Here is a 23,834-nt window from a genome sequence, read left to right as displayed (position 1 = left end):
AGTTAAAGGATTCCATTGAAGACCCCTTCAGGTAGGAGACCTGGTTGGGAGGCGTTCGTGTATAGGTACACATCAGAGTTCAAGGTACGAACACTACATTAGGGGTATGTGAGTGCCATTGCTTTGTAACTAGCTTTGTCGTCTGAATAGTAAAAATTATGGGTTTCGCTGCCTTAGAGTGTTTTTTTCTTAACTAAGTTTCCACTTCGTCAACAAAATATGTCTCCTTTAAATTCCACACTTAATATTTTGTTGCACACTATTCTCACACACACACACACACACCGTAATTTAGAAGTCTCTTTAGTTTTCAAGGATGATAGAACATCTTGCTATTATAGACTTTCAACACTTCAAGCCATCTACGCTGCTTCATGTTTAAGACTCTCTCTGTAAAGATATACTTGAGACTCTAGTGATCAGTGTGAATTTCACACTCTTCACCATAGAGGTAGTGACTCCAAATATTCAGTGGATAAACAACTGCTGCTAACTCCAGGTCATGAGTATGATAGTTCTTCTCATGATCTTTTAGCTATCTTGAAGCATAGGACATAACCCGGCCTTGTTGCATAAGCATGCATCCCAATCCCATCTTTGATGCATCTGTATACACAACATACCCAACAGATTTCGTGGGCAGTGTAAGCACAGGTGCTATGATTAATTTGCGCTTCAGCTCTTGGAAGCTTGCTTCGCATCTATCACTCCATACAAATGGAGTATTCTTCCTTGTGAGGGCAGTGAGTGGCCCTGACAATGCAGAGAATCCCTCAATGAATCTCCGGTAACAACCTGCTAAGCCCAAGAAGCTACTGATCTCCCACACGCTCGTAGGTTGTTCCACTCAACCACACTTTGTACCTTTCCTGGATCCACTAGAAGTCCATCCTTGTTCACTACATGACCCAAGAAGGATACTTCTTCGAGCCAGAACTCACATTTCTTAAGCTTGGCGAATAGCTTCTTCTCCCTTAGCTTCTCCATTATTGTCTTCAAGTGTTCTTCCTGTTCGACATGATTAGCCAAGTAGACTAATATGTCATCAATGAAAACCACCACAAAAGAATCCAAGTATTCATGGAATACCCGATTCATCAAATCCATGAACATTGAAGGTGCATTTGTCAATCTGAATGGTATCACCAAAAACTCATAATGGCCATACCATGTTTGGATCGCGGTCTTCGAAATATCTTCTTCTTGCACCTTGAGTTGATGGTATCTCGAAAGTAGGTCAATCTTTGAGAATACCGATGCTCCCTTAAGTTGACCGAATAAGTTGTCGATCCTTGGTAAGGGATATTTATTTTTAATTGTCACCCTGTTCAACTCGCGGTAATCTATGCACAGCCTCATAGAACTGTCTTTCCTCTTCACAAACAATACTGGCGCTCCCCGTGGCGATACACTACGCCAAATGAAACCCCAATCTAGCAACTCTTGAAGCAGCTCTTTCAACTCTCTCAACACTGTCGAGGCCATAAGGTAGGTTGACTTGTGAATAGGCTGAGTTCTCGGCATCAAGTCAATGGAGAACTCAATTTCCCGATCCAGGGGCAATCCCGTGACTTTAGAGAAAACATCTAGATAGTTGCATACTACTGGAGTCTTCGAACTTCGCTCTAACTTTGGGCTTGGCTTGAACATAAGCCAAATAAGCTTGTGCACCCTCTCTAGCACTCTTGATTGCTTGAATGGCAGAGAGAGGTGAAGGAGTAGCTTGCACTCTAGACCCTTAGAATTTGAACTCTTCCTTACCATGAGGGCAGAATGTTACTTCCTTTTGATCATAGTCTATGTTAGCCTTATACTTCGATAGCCAATCCATTCTAGAATGACATCAAAGCCTAACATGGTAAATACAGCTAGCTTTGCTAGTAAGGTCTTCCCTTCTATCACAATAGGATAGTTGTCAACACATTTTCTACAAGTAACAGCGTCACCAACATGAGTGGCCACACATATTTTCTAATCTAAGGGCTTAGTGCTCAACTTACAGAACTTCACATGTCGATGAAATGAATGAGTGTGCAGCTCCCTAATCAAACAACATGCAAGCAACACTGCCAAACAATAGTATTGTACCTATGACAACACCGGTAGCATTATCTTGAGGAAAGGCATTTTCTGGTGTTAGTGCAAACACTCTTGCTGGAGCTGTCTGCCTTTGATTGATGCTTGCTTGAGTTCCTTGACCTCTAGTAGCATATGCATGAAGACAGTCTCTGATGAAGTGGCTAGTCTTGCAACATCAGAAACATGTGTCTGACCCCATTTTGCATTCTCCAACATGCGGCCTTTTGCACTTGTTACAACGAGGGCTACTATTGCCAGCTTGGCTGATTGAAGTATTCCTTTTTGAAAATTATTGGACTTCTAATTTATCAAGTGTGTGCAATAGTGTACAACAAAATATCACAATGCGGAAAATAAAGAGACAGATATTTTGTTGACGAAGTGGAAACTCAATCAAGAGAAGAACCACTCCGGGGCAGCCAAGCCCAGGATATCCACTATTTAGAAGACAACACTAGTACATAGACAGAAACACTCACATACCCAATGCAACGATTGTATCTAGCACTCTGACGTGTAACCCAACACGAATGCTTCCCAACCAAGTCGCCTACTTGAAGGGGTCTTCAATGGAATCCTTTACCTTATGGCCAACCCCTAAGATAGACTTTAGTTTAGCGCAGCAACAGCACTTGGCAACAGCTTGAGAGTGGACGCTTCAGCACAATAACTCTTACAATAAACTCTCTAAGCTTCTACGAAATTCAATACCAAATTCTTACTAACAACATGCCTAGAGGCCTCTGTTTATAGGCTACATAAATCCAAAATTGAGTTTGGTTCGATTTTCCAAGGTTGCGTCCAGACGGTAGCTGAGAGCATCCGAATAGACAACCGTGCAACCAACTTTCCAAATTTGTTTGAAATTCTTTCCTAAATAGTGCCGCGTCCGAAAAGTGTTACCCTAGCATCCGAACGGTTGCACTTTAGCTGCACGTAATTTCCATATATGAAACTTGAGCATCCGGACCATGAAGACTGACGTCCGGACGGTTGAACTTTGTATGTACAACTTGCCTTATGAAGGAGAGCGTCCGGATGGGAACACACATTGTCCGGACGGTTGCAGCTGTCTTCCTATATCTGTGTTTTGGAAAGAAATCTTTCAACCTGTTGAACACTGAAAGGCATCCAGCCGTGTTGCTAAGACGTCCAGACGGATGCAAGCTGGAACACTTTGAAGGTTCTTGACTTATTCTTTAGAGGTAATTTCCTGACTTTTTAAGTGAGACGAGCCCTATATCATGTATAGTATGAATTTCCCTTGTTAATTTATGATTGACCATTGTAATAAAATGAGTGGTGAAATCAATCCCCTATTCTTTCTCTCATCCCTACTCTATTTACATTTAAGTCTTTTACTTTAATGTATTTATTTTTAGAAAACAAAATTAAATTAAACATCTTTTAAATTAAGTTATATTTAATCTCGAAAAGCTTGATAATAATTCCTACGTAGTCCTTGAGGTTTAACACCCTCAATATAGCCCTATCCTACAAGGATTCGTACTATTGCGAGTGGTAATTTTATTATTGATATTTTGTACACAAAATGATCACATCATTACCCCCCCTAAATGTCTCAGCAGGACAAGGGTAAACAGAGTAATAAATATCCAAGAGTTAAAATGTTTAACAAAGTATCCCAAAATATTTAAAGATAAAATGTCTCAAATTAAATTAAAACACATAACAAAAAAAAAAAATCAAGCAGCCTCAACCATAGGCGCATCATCCTCGTCATCACTACTACCGCTAGATGGATGATGGTGCTTGAGGCACTCTCGGACGTGTAGCTCGCTCTGCTCCACACGGAGGTTGACTGAGTGAACCTCTTGCTGCATAGTAGAAATGGACTGCTGCATAGAAGAAACTACCGGCTGCATGGAACTCATACCACCCTGAAGTTCAGCTAAGGCCTCTAGGATTTGAGCATATCCTGCATCCTGTTATGGAGGCGGTGGAGCAGTCTAAGAAGAGGATCCTATATCAAGTACCACAACATGAATAGGTGGGGGCTATGGTGCATCATTCTGATCCTTTTGCCTCTGCTGGGCATCTGACTTCATTAATGTCTGCTTGCCGATGGGATCTTGTATCTTCATCTTCAGCTCTCTAGCTATTATTAATGTCTGACTGTAAAATGATCTGAGTGAGCAAACAGCCATAGGGGAGGCCGGTATTATTCTAATCTCTAACCTCTAAGATAACACCCATAATATGCTTGCATAGGCAAAATGGCAAGTGCAGACAGATGGCATAAACAAACTGTACCCTCTTCAAATTCAGATTACTCTGCCTAACAATAGGCTAGAGATTGTGCTGGACGATCTTTGCTAGCATGCGGAACAGGGGAGACAGAGCACCAATCTTGATGGTAGTAGATCGCTCCTCACCCTAGGGGACAACATGGAAGAATTCCCGGAGCTCATCTAGAGAGGGAGGCAATACAACTTCATTATAAGGACTGGTAGGGATCTAAAGAACTGGCACTCCAATGATCTGGTTGATAACTTGAGGATCAAACCATAATAATATGCCCGAAAATGGTAAACTGTAGGACAATCCCATTGTCATCATTCTGAACCACCTCGAGATTTGCATAAAATTCTCAGACCAGCTTGGTCAGCACAACGCAAGTGCAGTTGTGAATGTAGCCCCAATGATAGGTCTGGATGATTTCATTGATACTATCTAGTGGAGCAACCAGAAGATCAGTACAAATGACATTCCTCTTTGGAATGATTGCCCTGTTAATAATTCTGGCTCTAAAGGCTGCCACATCCTCCTCTGTCCTCTGGCGGACTCTACGCTGTGGACTGTCAGCAGACATGACTTTGCAAAAATAACCAACAAGGTATGCCAAAAATATTCTAAAAAATATTAGATTCTTGTTAGTTCAAAAAAAAAATCCGGCATTATATCAGCAGTAAAATGGACTTTCCAAAAATTACAAACAATAAATAACTCAATACAGTTCAAAAGAATGCCAAAACAGATAGTCCCAACACAGTATAGATATCACAGATATGCAATTTTAATCTCAAAACACATTCCCCAAAGGATTTTATATTGTAACAGTTAAAAAAACACTGAAAAGAATAAAACGAACAGAAAAAGTACCTGGAATGGAGAGAAATAAGCACAAAAAGATAAAAGATGCCTAGATTATGCACTAACACATGATAACAACGCACAAAAGGACAAGAAAAGTGCAAGAAAAACTAGAGAAAAATATGAGATGTGGTGGCTAGGTCTGATCCTGTGATATATAACCTGCGGGGTCCCCGTTTGGACGGATCATTAACTCGAGCGGAAGCGCGTTGCCACATAAGCATGCGACAAGCCGCACACGTCTGGACATGTAACCTGACCGTCCGGCCGTCTTAGTCACACCAGTCCAGATGCAAGGAGAAACCGTCTGGACGCTTCACATTGAAAAACAAAAAAAAAAAAAACTGAAGGATAATTTGCAGAAAAATTATTTTCCCTATTGTCAGCTTCAGAACATGCATGTATAATCAACTGATAAAGCAATCAGATAGCATCTAAAAAATATGCAGAGATATATAAGAGAGTTTTAGAGTTCAATCAGCACAAAAATTTCCTGTAAACAAAAATTTCAAATAGATTACTCAACTCATGCAATGCATGTGTGTGTGAAGACTTTCTCAATAAGGTATGAAGTTTACTGACAAAAACCAACCAGATTTTCTAAAACAAAAGAGAAAATCAAAGAAAGATCAGTCAAAAGTCAAACCATACTTGGGCCTAGCCACCCTCATCTAATACACTCCCCCTAAGATACAGCACCTAAATGTTTTACTTGTACTGTGAAAGACAAAATAAAATTTTTACTTGCCCCATGAGGGACAAGATATAAATTTAGCATAGAAGCAATGAATATAAGCATATAACAAGTGGTTCAGAAGAATAACTGCTTGTTTCTTTTTTATGTTGCAACCTAGAGAGAATGCTAGGATTTTTGTGCAACTGCCTTTCCATAAAGCGCTTCACGTGTTTCCATGTTAAGGCCGTGAAAAATAGATCACTTCTATTTTAACTGTGTGTGTGTGCACAATGTGTTTACAAAATAATATAAATGCATAATTTAAATGACAGAAGAATTTTTTTAATGAAGTGGAAACTCAATCAAGAGAAAAACCACGCTGGGGTAGCCAAACCCAGGATATCCACTATTCAAAAGACAAAGCTAGTACATAAACAGTAACACTCACATACCCGATGCAACGATCGTATCTAGCACTCTGATGTGTAACCCAACATGCATGCTTCCCAACCAAGTCACCTACTTGAAAGGGTCTTCAATGGAATCCTTTACCTTAGGGCCAACCCCTAAGATAGACTTCAGTTTAGCACAGCAACAGCACACAATGGCGATGAATTGAGAGAGATTGATTCAGCACAACAAATCTAAAATATAACTCTCTAAGCTTTATGGAATTCAATACCGAATTCTTACAATCAACATGCCTAGGGGCTTCTATTTATAGACTACAGAAGACCTAAATCGCGTCTGATTAGGTTTTCCTAGGCGCCGTCCGGACGGTAGACATAAGATGTTCGGACTAACAACTGTGCAATTGGCTTTCCAAATTCATTGAAATTCTTTCTTGAATTGAGCCCATCTGAACGATGTTGCCCTAGGGTCCGGACGGTTGCACTTTAGCTGCACGTAATTTTCATATCAACGATTTGAGCGTTCGGACCATGAAGACTGATGTCTAGACGGTTGAACTTTGTATGCACGACTTGCCTTATCAAGGATAGGGTCCGGACGGGAATACACATCGTCCGAACGATTGAAGCTGTCTTCCCATATTTGTGTTTTGGAAAGAAATCCCATAGCTGGTCGAACACTAAACGGCTTCAAGACGTGTTGCTAAAACATCCGGATGGATGCAACTTGGAACAGTTCGAAGCTTCTCGGCATAGAGGAAGGTCCAGATGTAAAGTTCTCGTCGTCCGGACGGATGATGCTTGGACAGTTGAGCGTCTGGACGGGATATCACGTCGTCCTGATGGATGCAAGGGATCTGATTTCTCTGACTTGGAATCTGAACAGAATCTTCTAGAACCATAACTTTGAATAAGAAGACTTCTAAAAATGACTGAACCCCTGTATAAAAGCATCATTACATAGAAGTGATTTTGTCCAACAGAATGTAGCCAATTACAAACCAACAAATTCCTCCTTTGGCCATTTTGGGACAAAAACACTTGATCGGTTAAAAATACAATCCCGGTCCAAATAAAAAATTACTCCCCATTTTTTTTTTCACAAAATGACAAAGGGTAAAACAGCGTAAAGGAAATACCACATGACAATTACTCCCCCTAAATGTCACAACAGGACAAGGGAAATAGAGTAATAAATATCAAACAACAGTTCTAAAAACCAAAGAACCTGTTAAAAAAGAAAACATCTCGCTGAAAAGGGAGAGAAAAACAACAAGGTTTGTTCCTTCACAAGTAGAGCAGCACACGCATGTATCCAATTCTGACAAATCAGTCAAATTACACAGACGTAGAGTCGATATACAAGCATTCGATAGGCAAACTTTCCCTACAAACATAATAATGAAAATAGCTTGCTCAACTCATGTAATGCGTGTGTGTGTGTGTGAAGGCTTTCATGAAAAAGTTTGAAATTTACTGATATGACTTAAAGCAACCAGATTTTCTAAACAAGAGAAAAATCAATAAAAGATCAGTCAAAAGCCAAACCTCATTATTTACTAGGGCCTAGCCACCCTCATCTAATACACTCCCCATAAGATGCCGCACCTAATTATTTTTACTTGTACCATGAAGGACTAGGTAAAATTTTACTTGCACCATGAAGGACAAGGTATAAAGCTAATTCAGCACATAAGCAGTGAATAGAAGCATATAACAAGGAATTCAGAAGAATAACTGCATGTTTCTTTTTGGTGCTGCAACCTAGACAGAATGCTAGAATTTTTAGGCTCTAGGTTCAACTAGCATGTTTGTCAGTTTGACCATCTTATCAAAAACATCTCTTTCATTAGAATTTCTAAAACCAAGAAGTTAGACAGGAAAGAATGTACCTTAGAGGAGCCTTGGATAGTGCACAATATCATCACATGAGGAAAGCAATTATCAAGCATATGTCAAACCTATGTTCTCAACCACTTGTAAGTATAATTCATCAAAGCATAATGAAACAATAAAAAAGAATAAGAGACATGAGATAGCTGACAAACTTTAAAAAGAACTACCCTGTTACAAAACTTCCGCAATTTTTTATTTTTTTTTTAAAACATTATGCTATCAGAGGACAAAACTTAAAGAACACAAAGAAGTCTAATCCTAGCATGGAAAAGCATGTCTACAACATGTCACACACACCAATGGCTTTTAGAAGGGACTCAAACCTGCTACTATCCAAAGGTTTGGTAAGAATGTCAGCAAATTGGTTATTAGTGGGAATGAAAGAGAGAGAAATTACCTCGGATTCCACAAGATCACGCAAGAAGTGATGTCTGATGTCAATGTGCTTGGTCAGAGAGTGCTGAACAGGATTCTTGGAAAAATTTATAGCATTAGTATTATCACAGTTGATAATCATGGTATCCTGAGTGAATCCATAGTCACATAGCAGCTTCTTCATCCATAGCAATTGGGTACAATAGCTTCCCACAGCAATATACTCAGCCTCAGCAGTAGAGAGAGAAATCGAGGCTTGTTTCCTACTCATCCAAGCTACAAGATTATTTCCCACATAGAAGCATCCTCCCGAGGTGCTCTTCCTATCATATTTCCAGCCCAGTCTGCATCTGAGTATCCTGCAATAACAAGATTTGTTTCCCTGGAATACCATATGCCATAGAGAAGAGTATCATTTACATACCTGATGATACGCTTGATTGCAGTGAGGTGAGATTCTTTAGGATTTGCCTGAAAACGAGCACAAACTCCCACATTGAAGGCAATATCTGGTTGGCTGGCTGTGAGGTATAGGAGACTCCCTATCATACTTCTGTATAGAGTTGGATGAACTGGTTTTCCTGCAAGGTCACTGCTTATCTTGACACTGGTGCTCATGAGTGTCTGGGCATGACTCTTCCCATTTAGACCGAAACATTTAAGCAATGAAAATGCCTTCAGAAGTTTGTTTGACTTGAAGACCAAGAAAGTAGTTCAACTCACCAATTATGCTCATCTCAAATTTCTACTTCATCTCCTAAGAAAATTCATGAGCTAGGGAATCTAGAGTGGCTCCAAATATAATGCCATCAACATAGATTTGAGCAATGAGCTTGTGTGTACCTTGATTTCTTATGAACAATGTACGATCAGCCTATCCCCTTGTAAACCCCTTGGCCAAAAGATATGTAGTGAGATGCTCATACCATGCACGAGGAGCCTAGTTAAGACCATATAGAACTTTTTTCAGCTTGTAGACATGAAGGGGATGATGAGGATCTTGAAATCCTTTTGGCTGTTTTACATACACTTCTTTTTGAAGAATGCCATTTAGAAAATCACTCTTTACATCCATCTGATAAAGCTTGAATCCATGATGGCAAGCGATGGAGAGAAGAATTCTTATGGATTCTAACTTGGCAACAGGAGCAAGGGTTTCATCAAAGTTTGTACCGTCAATCTGAGTGTATCCCTGAGCAACAAGGCGTGCTTTATTCTTGACCACTATTCCATGCTCATCTAACTTGTTCTTGAAAATCCACTTGGTGCCAATGATATTATGATCAACGAGTCGTGGAACCAGATTCCAAACATCATTTCTGGTAAACTAATGGAGCTCATCGTGCATGTTAGAGACCCACCTTTCATCTTGAAGGGCTTCATCAACTTCCTTGGGCTTTGTCTATGCAACGTAGCAGCTGTAGGAAACTTGATTAGCTACTTGACTCGACGGCTAGATGACTCTATTTCTTAGCCGACTCCCTTCTTCAACAGGTCCAAGAAGCTGCTAGGGAGGATGATTGAGCTTCACTCGTGACCTCTTTGGAGGATTTGTGGGATTATCCTCATCTACAGAAGCACTAGCAGTAGTATCAGAAGTTATAGGAAGAGGAAGAGATTCAGCTGGAGACATACCAGGAGAAGCCTTGATCACATCAGCTGAAGAAATAGGTAGTTCAGCTGAGATGGGCTGATTTTCCTCCACCTTGCTTGGTGCCTCAACTTCATCATCATCAATTATAACATTGATAAATTCCATCACAGTATCTGTTCTTTTATTGAAAACCCTGTAAGCACGACTGTTTATGGAATACCCCAAGAATATACCTTCATCACTTTTGGGATCAAATTTCCCAAGGTTCTCCCTATCACGAAGAATATAGCATTTACTTCCAAAAGTTCTAAAGTACTTAACTGTGGGCTTCTTACCTCGCCAAATCTCATAGGGAGTCTTGTTTGTTTCAAGCCTCAAGTAGACTCTGTTGATAATATGGCCTGCAGTATTGACAGCTTCACCCCAAAAATGTTGAGCCAGATTTTTTGAGTGTATCATTACACGAGCCATACGAAAGGCAGAATTCCTGCTTGATTCCATACGAAAGGTAGAATTCTTAAAACTTGGCATTCTTAAACTCCCTTCCATGATCACTGCGGTCCTCATAATCTGGCAGTTTTGCTCAATTTGAATTTTCTTGAATAAATGTTGAGCTGCATCAAAAGCATCAAATTTTTCACGAAGAATAATAGCCGATGTATATCGAGAAAAATCATCTACTACCAGTAATATATACTTTCTCCCACCTAGAGTAGCAGTTCTAGTGGGACCCATGAGATCCATATGAAACAATTTTAAATTTCTGGAGGTAAGAATACTTGAGGTCTTCTTATGAGCTGCTCGAGTATGCTTCCCTAGCTGGCAAGGACCACAGACTCCTTTCCCAGTCTTCTCCATTTTAGGTAGATCTTTGACAATGACTTTACAAACAATCTTCAACATATCTGTGAAATTCAAATGCCCCAACCTTTGATGCCATAGTTCACTGTCATCTATGGTTGCCTTTTTACAGATAATTTGAGGATCTGAAGTGAGACCAGGAAGGCCATAATAGTTGTCAGCAATTCTTTCTCCCCCTATAAGCCACTTGGCACTGCTGTCAAAAATATTACATTCCTTTTTGGAGAATTGAACCACCAAATCACTGTCATAGAATTGGCTGATGCTGAGAAGATTTGCCTTGAGCCCTTCCACATACAACGCTTCTGAGATGCTCCAAGTCCTAGAATGTTGATGATCCCTTTTTCCAATAATCTTGGATTGACTTCCATCTCCATAGGTGATTCTTCCTCCTTTACCCATCTGAACTTCTTTCAACAGAGTCTTATCACTTGTCATGTGTTTAGAGCAGCCACTATTCGAATACCACAAATAAGTATCAAAAATTTTTAAGGCAGTATGAGCAACTAGGCACATATTATCCTCCTTTTTAACCTAGACTTGTTTGGAAGTTTTCTTCTTATTAGGAGTTAGGCTTCCTAACTTCTCACTAATAAGCTTAACTTGATCACTTAAATTCCTGACTTGGTTCTCAAAACCTGGTTCACCTTCCCTAGGAACATGCGATCTATCCCAAGGTTTTTGAGAATGAATCTTGAAGCAATTAGGGCGGATATGACCACTAATGCCACAGTGATGACAAGTAGAGATAGAATTATAGTTTTTATGACTAGCCCTTTTATCCCCACAAGTAAACTTAGTATGATTATGAGACATGCTAGGTTTAATAAACATAGTTTTTTGAACAGACATAGCATGAGAAACAAAAGAAACTTTATCAATACTCAAGTCAGAGTTAAAAGATTTGTCCAAAGGTAATTTAGAATTCATTAGATCATCTTCTAAAGTCTTAATTTTTTCAACAAACACATCTTTTTCAATTTCAAAATCTTTAAGTCTTTGTAAGTGATCAATGCTAGATTTTTTAAAAACTTTTAAACAATTCGACACACAACCTTTGGAGTTCATCTTTTTCCATCAAATCAAAATTGGCAGACATTATGTAAGCAATAGAAGTCAAACAGAATAACACTCAAGAATTTAATCTTCTCAGAGTGTACCAAGCTCTGATACCAATTGAAAAATATATGACTTCTATTTTATCTGTGTGTGTGCACAATGTGTTAACAAAATAATATAAGTACAGAATTTAAATGACACTAGAATTTTGTTAACGAAGTGGAAACTCAATCAAGAGAAAAATCACTCCAGGGCAGCCAAACCTAGGATATCCACTATTCAAAAGACAAAGTTAGTACATAGACAGTAACACTGACATACCTGATGCAGCAATCATATCTAGCACTCTGACGTGTAATCCAACACGAATGCTTCCCAACCAAGTTACCTACTTGAAGGGGTCTTCAATGGAATCATTTACCTCAGGGCCAACCCCTAAGATAGACTTCAGTTTAGCATAGTAACAACACACAATGGCAACGGCTTGAGAGAGACTGATTCAGCACAACAAATCTACAATATAACTCTCTAAGCTCCACAGAATTCAATATCGAATTCTTACAATCAACATGCCTAGGGGCCTCTATTTATAGGCTACAAAAGACCTAAATCACTTCTGATTAGGTTTTCCTAGGCCCCTTTCGGATGGCAGACATAAGGCGTCCAAACGGACAACTGTGTGATCGGCTTTCCAAATTCGCTGAAATTCTTTCTCGAAATGAACCGCGTCCGGACGGTGACTGCACTCAATTTCCATATCAAGGCTTGGAGTGTCCAGACCATGAAGACTGACGTCCAGACGGTTGAACTGATGCACACAATTTCCATATATGAAGCTTGAGCGTCCGGACAATGAAGACTGACATTCGGATGGTTGAACTTTGTATGCACCACTTGCCTTATCAAGTATAGTGTCCGGATCGGAACTCACATCGTCCTGTCGGTTGCAGCTGTCTTCCCATATTTGTGTTTTGGAAAGAAATCCCATAGCTGGTGGAATAGTGAACGGCGTCCAAACGTGTTGCTGAGACGTCCGGATGGATGCAACTTGAAACAGTTCGAAGCTTCTCTACACAGAGGAAGGTCCAGACGGAAAGTTCTCGTTGTCCCGAGGGATGATGTTTAGACAGTTGAGCGTCTGGACGGAATATCACGTCATCTGATGTTGTGCAAATATCTGCCTAAATAAATAGATAAATATTTGTACGTTTTACTCGCAAGTGCACAAGATCAAAACGATAGTATAGTAGGCAGATACGAGATCATTCCCATGAGGATTGGTAAATTATGCTTAAAAGATACCTTAAATAATTAAGATAAATGCAAAGAAAAATATTAATAAGATCTAATAAAAGACGAGACAAAAATATTGAAGAAATATAATAAGAGATATGGTAGGGCTTTATTATTAAGATTCACAATGCCAATGCTACCATCATAACTTGATACTTAATGCTTACCAGCCACAAGGGAATGGTATCTTCTCCTAAAGCTATTGATTTCCCTGAACAATGAGTTAGGCATGGTATCTACTCTAACTCTTTTCTTCCTTGAAGGATTTAGCATGGTATCTACCAAGTTGTTTTTCAAGAAAGCATAAATCTATGGAAACCGGTAAACACACTCAGATTGGAACATGGTATCTATTCCAACTGTCTTTATGTTGATTAATCCAAGAACCTGTGATGGGGTTCTTTTGTTACTTTATTATGCCCAGGACTCGGTCATCCAAATTGACATAAATAACAAATCCATACCACATGCATATGATGATCATGCATAAACATGAGAGGAATTCAAGAAAATAGGAAATAATCAAGTTAAGCATCAATATATGAATTGTAGCAAATGCGCTAATTGAAAAACTTAAAGAGACATGTAGGGCTTCAATCGAGCTCTAACTAAAGTATTAGTTACAACTAATATAGACTAAAATTATATACATACAGAAAATAAATAAAGGAAGAAAGAAAATAAAAACTAGAAAGAACCTCCTTCTTGATGTAGCCATTGATTCTTCCTCAAAGCTTGTGTGTATTTTTCTTCAAAGGTTAGAGGCCTATTTAAAGGAATTGGAGAAGCTCTAGAAGCTCTAGAAATCCTAGAACAATTAGAAATAGGTCTTATAGTCTAAATAGAACAAGTACAATTCTTTTCCTTTTCTGAAATTTCCATCCAAGTAGGAAAAGGATTCCAAAATTCGTACAGATTTGTGGTCCTTTATTATGGAGGGATTTTGGTATGGTAAACATCCGAAATAGGAAAAACCTATTTCGGACATATTTGTTCCATTTTTTATTATCTTTTTAACACCATCAATTTCGTTGCAATCCAATACTTGACCCGAAAGTTATGATTAAATTGCAGAGACGTGCTCATTCTGGATTCTTTTAAAAAATAACGAATTTTTGCCAACTTCTCTTTTCTTAAATTCAAAATTGATATGGAGTTGAATCCTTCCAAAAGTGATTTTTCTGACTTTGTTATAATCTTGGAATTTGATGGATTTTCTTCCAAAGCCTGTAAAATACAAGAAAACACAAAACATCAAACTTTAACAAAACGAAGAGCTTAACATATGTAAATTAAGGGGCTTGAATGTGTAACATTCAGCACTTATCACAGCCCCAAACTTACATATTGCTAGTCCCTTAGGAATGCAAAATAGAAAATAAAAGGAAAACTAAAACAATAACTATTATACCTCCTCTGTCACTGGAAACACGATTGCATTTAGTATATGCAATAAGCCTTTTAAACCCCTACGACTCCCTAGTGGACGAGTGAAGTCTCGTGAAGGTTTGCCAGGATTGATACCCACAAACATTATGCAAAAACTCATGTTTAGTCCAAAGAGTTAAGTGTTACCAAAATTATGATTCACATTCATTAGAAAGCTTAGAAATATAAACTCCATTTTCAATATAAAATAGAATTCCAAAGTCTAACCACTTACAAACGACAAGCTGAGGCATCACAAGTTCAATTCAGTGTAAGGTGAACTAACACATAATCATGAGGCTTCAAATTAATTCCAATGTGCAATGACTCAATATCTCAAAATTCTCTAGGATCCCCATCAAATTGAATAACCAAGGCAGAATAGCAAGAGCTTTATTCTCTCTCTTTTTTCTTTTTTTTATTAAATATCTGCCATGGTATCCATCCAACAAGTCACCCAGCTTCACCCAAGACATTGAAAAATACACAATCAGGTTCATATATCATACCTCCCAAATTATATGCTAATGTGCTTGTGATAGTTTAGATTCAAAAGAAATGAATCCTTAGATACCAAAAGTTAGTAGTAGGACTTTAGAATCAATTTCAAATGATCATGTGTTCAACATTCTAAGCTCACCAAAGAAATTCAAATCACAATTTTTTAGATCAACCAAAGTCTTAAAAATAACATGAACATGCAATTTCAATTTCAATTTTTTTTAAACAAAAACTATTTGTCCCATACCCAAAACTTGAATTACACATTGTCCTCAATGTGTAGATAGAATGGAAAGATTATACCAGGGAGATGAGAAAACCGGTTGGACTAGGTATGGCTTGTAGCATACCCCCAAACTTGAATGCAAAAACACTTGTCCTTAAAAAACAAAAGGGATTGTATTTTTAACAGGTCAAGTGATTTTTGTCCCAGAGTGGCCAAAATGGGAGTTTGTTAGTTTGTAATTGGCTCCATTCTGTTGGACAAAATCACTTCTATGCAATGATGCATTTAAACAGGGTTTCAGCTATTCAGAGGTCTTCTAGAAGATTCTGCACAGTCTACAAGTCAGTGAAATTGGATCCCTAACAGCTGTCCGGACGATGTGACATACCGTCCGGATGCTCAATTATCCTAGCATCATCCATCCAGACGACGAAAACTTTCCTTCTGGACCTTCCTCTGTGTCGAGAAGCCTCAAACTGCTCCAGCTTGCATCGGTCCGGACGTTTCAGCAGCACGTCCGCACACCACTCAGTGCTCGACCAGCTATGGGAATTCTTTCCAAAACACAAATATGGGAAGATAGCTGCAACCATCCGGACGATGCGAATTCCCATCCGGAAGCGCTCATCCATAAGGCAAGCTGTGCATTCAAAATCAACACGTCCAGATGCTAGTCTTCATGGTCCAAACGCGTGAGCTACATATATGGAAATTGCGTGCGTTAGATCAACCGTCCGGATGACATGTTCTATGGTCCGAACGTGCGAAGCCTTGATATGGAAATTGCGTGCAGATAAGGTGCGACCATTCGGACGACAGGGCAACATCGTCCGAACGTGGCTTAATTCAGGAAAGAATTTCTGCAAAATTTTGGAAAGCCGATTGCACAGTTGTCCATTTGGACACCTTATGTCTACTGTCCGGATGGCCCCTAGGTTTTTCAAGCCAAACCCTCATTTGAACCTGTAGCCTATAAATAGAGGTCCCTACGCTTGAGAACTGGAATAATGTATTGAATTCCATAGTGCTTAGAGAGTTATTGTGTTGAGTTGATCTCTCTCTTAAGCCGTTGCCATTGTGTGTTGTTGTTGCGCTGATTTGTAGTCTATCCTAGGGGTTGGCCCTAGGGTAAAGGATTCAATTGAAGACCGCTTCAAGTAGGAGACTTGGTTAGGAGGCGTTCGTGTTGGGTTACACGTCAGAGTTCAAGGTTCGACCACTGCATAAGGTTATGTAAGTGCTACTGCTTTGTAACTAGTCTTGTCTTTTGAATAGTGGATCTCCTGGGTTTGGCTGCCTCGGAGTGGTTTTTCTCTTGACTGAGTTTCCACTTCGTTAACAAAATATCTATCTCCTTTAATTCTGCATTTTGATATTTTGTTGCACACATTTTTGCACACACTTGTTTATATTAGGTTTTTCAATTGGGTTTAATATTTCCAATGTTTTACTACTTTTCAATTATTGATGTTAGTATTTTTTTTTTTTGCTACATTTTGGCTAAAACTAAAACATTTTATGTAATGGTAGCGTTTTAACAGGACAGTCGGTTTTACTGTTCACAAGCTTCTAGAAGATATGCATGAAGAGTCCATTGCAAAAAACAAGTCAAATTAGCCGGTTCCTGTGCAACCATCCAGACGGGCCATTGAAGACGTCCGGACGCCCCACAGTGTCTTATAGATAAACATTGAAGACGTTCGGACGTCAGATTAACACCGTTCGGATGCTCGGTCAATCAGTATTCAACAAGGAATCTGTTTTCAGAAATCAACACTGTATGGGAAGTCTTTGCAATTCGTCCGAACGACTCGGCAACACGTCCGGACAATGTCCAATATTTGCAGACTGTCCAGACGACTCAGCAACATGTCTGGACGATATCCAGTAGTTCAGATAACTCTAGATTTCCGTTCGAACGTGGAAAGGATTTTAGCGAAGAATGTCCTGAAGCTCGGTCAAGCCGTCCGAACGCAAACCTGATAAGGATAGAATTGCGCTGTTTCTAAAGGATATCACAGAAATCCGTCCGGACGTGGCAAACTTCCGTCCGAACGATCGACAGACAGAGTCCAAATCTCAGCAGTTTTTGAGGTCTCTTGAAGCCTATAAATAGGGGGCTCTAGGTCTTTGTTTGTACAGAATTCGGTGGTGAATTCCACAGTGCTTAGAGAGCGTGTTTAGGGACAAATTGAAGATCTGCTAGCTCTCTAGCCGTTGCCGGTGTGTGCTCATTTTTCGTGTGAAGTCTATCTTAGAGGTTGGCCCTAGGGTAAAGGAATCCATAAAAAATCCCTTCAAGTGGAAGATCTGGTTGGGAAGCGTTCATGTTGGGTTACATGTCAGAGTTAAAGGTATGACTACTGCATAGGGTTATGTGAGTACGAGTGTCTTGTAACTAGCTTTGATTTTGGATAGTGGATTTTCTGGGTTTGGCTGCCCCAGAGTGGTTTTTTCTCTTCTTAGAGTTTCCACTTTGTAGTAAATATCTTGTCTTGTTTAAATTTCACATTTAAGATATTTGTTTGCACACAAACACACACACACTTGGTTTAAATTAGAAGTCAATAAATTATTTTCAATTGAGAAGATTTCTTGGATATCTATTGTGATTTCCGGATACATGTGACGATTTGAGATAGTCTCATTTAAATTGATTGCTTGGATTTTTCTTTTATCAAAACATTGGATATTGATTGTTGAAAATAAAATATTGACTTCTAAGAACCAAGTGTGTGTGTTTGTGTGCAACAAAATATCTTAAAATGAGGAATTTAAAAGACAAATATTTGTTGATGAAGTGGAAACTCTGTGAAGAGAAAAACCACTCCGGGGCAGCCAAACCCAGGAAATCCACTATCCAAAAACAAAGCTAGTTACAAGACACTCGTACTCACATACCCTTATGCAGTAGCCATACCTTTAACTCTGACACGAAGCCTATCGTGAACGCTTTCCAACCAGATCTTCCACCTGAAGGGATTTTTGATGGATTCCTTTACCTGGGCCGACCCCTAAGATATACTTCACATGAACAATGAGCACACACCGACAACGGCTTGAGAGCTAGCGGATCTTCGATTCACCCTAAACACCCTCTCAAAGCACTATGAAATTCGATACTGAATTCATACAATTTACAAGCCTAGAGCCCTCTATTTATAGGCTTAAAGAAACCCTAAATCTGCTCAAAATCAGACTCTAACTGTGGACCGTCCGGACAGAAGTTAGCCACGACCAGACGGTCTTCTGCAACCGCCTTTCAGAAACAGCACAATTCTGGAGGCTGTCCAGACGCTACTCTCTTTTCGTCCGGACGGTGGGCCGTTTGGACGGTTCTATCAGCCATCTGGATATTCAAGTTGTAGGATTTTTTCTTAGTTTTCCAAAGACACCAATTTTGTCTCAATCCGATTCTCGAGTAGAGAGTTATGATAAAAACACTGAGACGTGTGTGAAAATCTTCCTGGAAACCTGAAAAGCGTCCAGACGGTGTTGCCCTTCCGTCTAGACGGTTGCTGTTTCTTGATCCGTGTCTGAACATGAAATCCAACTCCGAGTAGAAATTGGAGATGCTTGACCTAGCGTCCGGACGTGTTGCCCTTCCGTCCAGACGTCTTCAACGCTGAAGCTTCTAGACACTGTAGGGCCTCTGGACGCCTTCAAAGGCCAGCCCGGATGGTTGCATAGGAATCAGCTATTTTGACTTGGAAATTGCATGGAATCTTCATTGGCATTTTCTTAGAAACTTGTGACCATACACATGGCATGAAATGAGACACTGTCCATATTACTTGAAGACTCTGAATAGAACCAATAATCCTATTAAAAAGCAACCGTTAGATAAAGTGTTTTTGTCAACCAGAATGTTGCCAATATAAAGTTCTAACAATTGTGTTTCATTCTACGGATACATTTGATGATTTGATTTAAACCAAATATCTTTTGTGATTTGTGCAAAGAACCGATTCATTCAATGATTTAATTAATTTTTGAAGCATAGTAAAACATACATAAGATTTGTACGGTGAGAACTTCGGAAATGTGTTGACGAACATGAGAATATGTTACTATGATTTGGTGGGTGTGGATTCTAAAACCCTAGTACATTTTCTTTTGTGTTATTTTATTTTATTTTATTTTTCACAAAACCCTAAAATTTGAAACTAGGTTAAGATAGAATTAGTTTAAATAGAAATTAATTTTTGCAACACAATGCCATGTGGATTCGACCTCACACTTGCACATTAGCTATATTGCAAACAATTCGTGCGCTTGCGAGTTAAATAAATTTTGCACATTAGCTATTTTTAGGGAAATATATTTTTTTGCAATTTTTCCTCGAGTTTCAGATTTTCAGTGTGAAGCGTCTGGATGGTAGTCTCTTGCATCTAGACGAGTACGATTCAGACTGCCGGACGGCCAAGTGACAAGTCCAGAAGCGTGCGCCAAAAACAAAAAATCTAAAAAAAAAAAGAAAAAATATAATTTTTACCCCTATTCTTTAAAAAATTTGTAGTTTTGGCCCCCCCAAATTATTTTTTTTTCAATTTGGCCCCCCCAAAGCCTAAAAGCTGGCTCCGCCCCTGCGCGTGTGGCTCTGCCAAAGGATGAGATGGCAGCCCACGTTTGGACAGGATAAGTGATGCATCCGGATGGTTACCCTACAGGTTTTAAAATCGCATCTCTTTCTCTTTAGCCACCGCACCTCCTCTTCTTTCACTCGATTTTTTTGAGTTTTTATTTTTTTTGCTTTTTGGTGCGTTTTTCTCATGTCTTCTCACGAGTTCTCAGCTTATTTTGTTACTTTGTGCTTTATCTCTCCATTTCAGTTATTTTGCTCTATCTTTTGCATTCTTTTCAATTCTTTTTAACTTTTAGATGTTTAAGATATATTTTGAGTTGAATGTTGCACATTATTGATTTTTTCTCTGTTGTTGTGGTTGGAATATTTGTTATATCATTTATTTGGACTATTTTTGAGATTGTTAGTATTTTGGCCTTATTCTGTGTTTGGACAAAATCACTTATGTGTAATCATGCGGCAAACAGGGATTCCACTTTTCAGAGTGAAATCAGAAGAATTTCAAAGTTCCCTGTCAGCCATCCGGACGATGTGTCATCCCGTCTGGACGCCCATCTGTCTACTGTTCCATCCGTCCAGACGACGTGTCATTCAGTCCGGACATAAGACAAACAAGCATCATCTGTCCGGACGACGTGCTTCTTCCGTCCGGACACCTACATCGTATCGAGAAGCTTTTGTGCCAGCTTGCTCCGTCCGGACGTTTCAGTAGCACGTCCGGACGCCTATCAATTCTCGAACGGTTCACTGATTCTTTCCAAGTTCAAGAAAGGGAAGATCAATCAACCGTCCAGACGATGTGGTATCCCGTCCGGATGCGTATCTCTGTAAGGCAAGAATCGCAGTTCAAAATGAACCGTTCGGACATCTGACAGCTGTGGTCCGGACGCTGGTGCATCGTATATGGTAATTGCCGATTCAACTTCAACCGTCCGGACGTCTCCCTCTCATGGTCCTGACGCACGAGCATCAGATATGGAAATTGCGTGTTGAAGTTTAGCCGTCCAGACGCTTTTTCCCCATGGTCCGGAAGCGCAAAGCCTGTTATGGAAATTACTTGCAGCAGACGTACGTCCGTCCGGACGATGTTCCTATACAGGAAAGATTTCTCCGCGAAAATTTCAGAAAATCCTGTCGCACAGTTGTCCGTCTGGACGGCCATGGTTCACCGTCCGGACGGCTCCCAGGCATATTTTGCCTGACGCCCATTCTAACCCCCAGCCTATAAATAGGGGCCCTTGGGCACTTAGAGCTGTAAGAATTCGGTGTGAATTCCATTAGAGCTTAGAGACGTGATATCTCCTCTGAAGCCGTTTTTCAAGTGTGTTGTGCTGTAAACCGAAGTCTATCTTAGAGGTCGGCTCTAAGGTAAGGAGTTCCATTGAAGACCCCTTCAGGTAGGTGAACCTGGTTGGGAATCATTCGTGTTAGGTTACACGTCAAAGATCAAGGTACGACCACTGCATCGGTACATGTGAGTGTTACTATCTTGTATCTAGCTTTGTCTTCTGAATAGTGGAATTCCTGGGTTTGGCTGCCCCGGAGTGGTTTTTCTCAACTGAGTTTCCACTTCGTCAACAAAAATCTCTGTCATTTACTTTCCGCTGTGCTTTAATTTTTGTTGACACTTATGCACACACTTTACTTTTAGAAGTCATTTCAATTTTTCAATTGGTATCAGAGCTTGGTACACTCTGAGAAGATTAATTTCTTGAGTGTTTTTATATTTGACTTCTATCTTTATTATGTCTCAAACTCTTAATTATGTTCCTGCCTTTGATGGCTCGAACTATGGCTATTGGAAGGCACGTTGCGTTTCTTTTTGAAATCTATTGATTGTTGGGGTATTGTTGAGACTGGTTGGACTAAACCAGAGGATACAACACCTGAACTAGTCCCTCAAAAGAACGCTCGTCTTTCAAATGACAAAGCCCTCCATGCTCTATGCCAAGCACTTTCTCCATCTGAATTCGCCAAAATTTCAAATTGCGAATCAGCGAAAGCAGCATGGCAAATTTTGGAAACAACATATGAAGGCACAAAACTTGTAAAATCTGCCAAACTTCAGATGTTTATTTCAAAATTTGAAGAAATTAAGATGTTAGAGGAAGAGAAGTTTGGAAAGTTTTACTCCAAAATAAGTGACCTGAGGAACTCCATGGTGAGTCTTGGGAAACCTATCTCAGATGTAAAACTCATCCGAAAAATTCTCAGATCTTTGCCCGAGCGTTTTAGGATTAAGGTAACGACTATTGAGGAAAGCAAGAATCTTGAAGAAATGAAGATTGAAGAGCTGGTTGGATCTCTTCAAACATACGAGCTCTCTCTGCCCCCGTTCAAGAAATTAAAGACCATTGCTCTTAAGGGTTCCAAGAAGAAGGTAGAAGCCTCCTCTAAAGAAGAATTTGAGGATGAAGAAAAGGCTGTGGCAATGCTAGCCAAAAATTTCAGAAGACTAATGAAAGATGATCGGTTCAAGAAGAAGTTTTTTGAAAAAGCCAAGAAACCTCTCAGAGGACCCCGATGTTTTGAATGCTCAGGCTATGGGCATATCTGGGCCGATTGCGGGAATCTCAAGAAGGGCAAGGGGAAGGCTTACAATGTGACTCTCAGTGATGAGTCCGAAGAAGATGCTCCAGAGTTTGACAAATTTCTGGCTTTTGTGGCCCCTTATATTGAAGAAGAAGACTCATATTATTCGGAGCATAGTGAGAATGAGGTAGAGCTCAAGGAAGCATACAAAACTCTCTACAAAGAGTTTGAGAAACTAAGGGAAGGCCGAAAGCAGCAAGTTAATGATCTGAACAGTCTGCATACTGAGAAGAGCTCACTGCTGCTCAAGAAACAGGAGCTCGAGGAAAAGCTACTTGAGACACAGCTCTAGCTAGAGAGAGTCACTGATGAAAAGTTGACTCGTATGCTGTCCGTCCAGAAGAGCTCACATGACAAGACTGGTCTTGGGTATGTAGCTTCCTCTTCTGATATTCCTTCTTCCTCAAAGACTATGTTCGTGCCTCCTACAATCCTAGAGCTTCCAGGCACTCAGCAGCCTCATTCCATCATAAGACCTCCTATTTGCCATCACTGCGGTCTCAGTGGGCATATACGGCCTCAGTGCTCCCTCTTGAAAGCACAAAAGGCCAAACCCAAGAAAGAAGTGCCTAGACAAGCTCAGTATGGCACTGTACCTGCAGCTCAGCATCAGACTCCTTGGCATCAGGCACCCTATCAAGCACCATGGGGACAAGCACCAAGACATCAGTTTCAAGCTCCTTGGTTTCATGCTCCTCAGCGTCAGCGACCTCAACAGCGGTTTGTACCAGCCAATCAGAGTGGCACTTACAAGAGCAAACCTAGGCAATTGAGAAGGCCTCAAGAGCAATACTCCGGTGAGCCAAAACATGGTGGAGTGGATGATGCAGTCTTGTCAGCAACCACCTACTGGAAGGCAGACTTGGGCTGAGAAGGACAGTTACCCAGGAAGGGGAACCGACGCACCTAGCAGGTTTGGGTGTTCATGCCTAGGATTCTATTCCTAATCCTATGGCATCAGGTTTGATTGCTCATTGTATTTGTTATATTATATGCAATCTAGGAACAAGTTATGTTTGTCCCCTTGTGTTTTCTTGAGAAAACTTTGCAGGTATTTTTGGGGAAGAGAGAAAAAGCAGGTCGAGCGACTGTTTTTCTGTAATGGCATCATTGAGCGTGCATAGTTTTGATCGTGCCTTAGCATA

Source organism: Alnus glutinosa, chromosome 1 (genome assembly GCF_958979055.1).
Source record: "Alnus glutinosa chromosome 1, dhAlnGlut1.1, whole genome shotgun sequence".
Taxonomy (NCBI): Eukaryota; Viridiplantae; Streptophyta; class Magnoliopsida; order Fagales; family Betulaceae; genus Alnus; species Alnus glutinosa.
The sequence above is the reverse complement of the archived record's forward strand: the minus strand, read 5'-3'. Positions refer to the sequence as shown.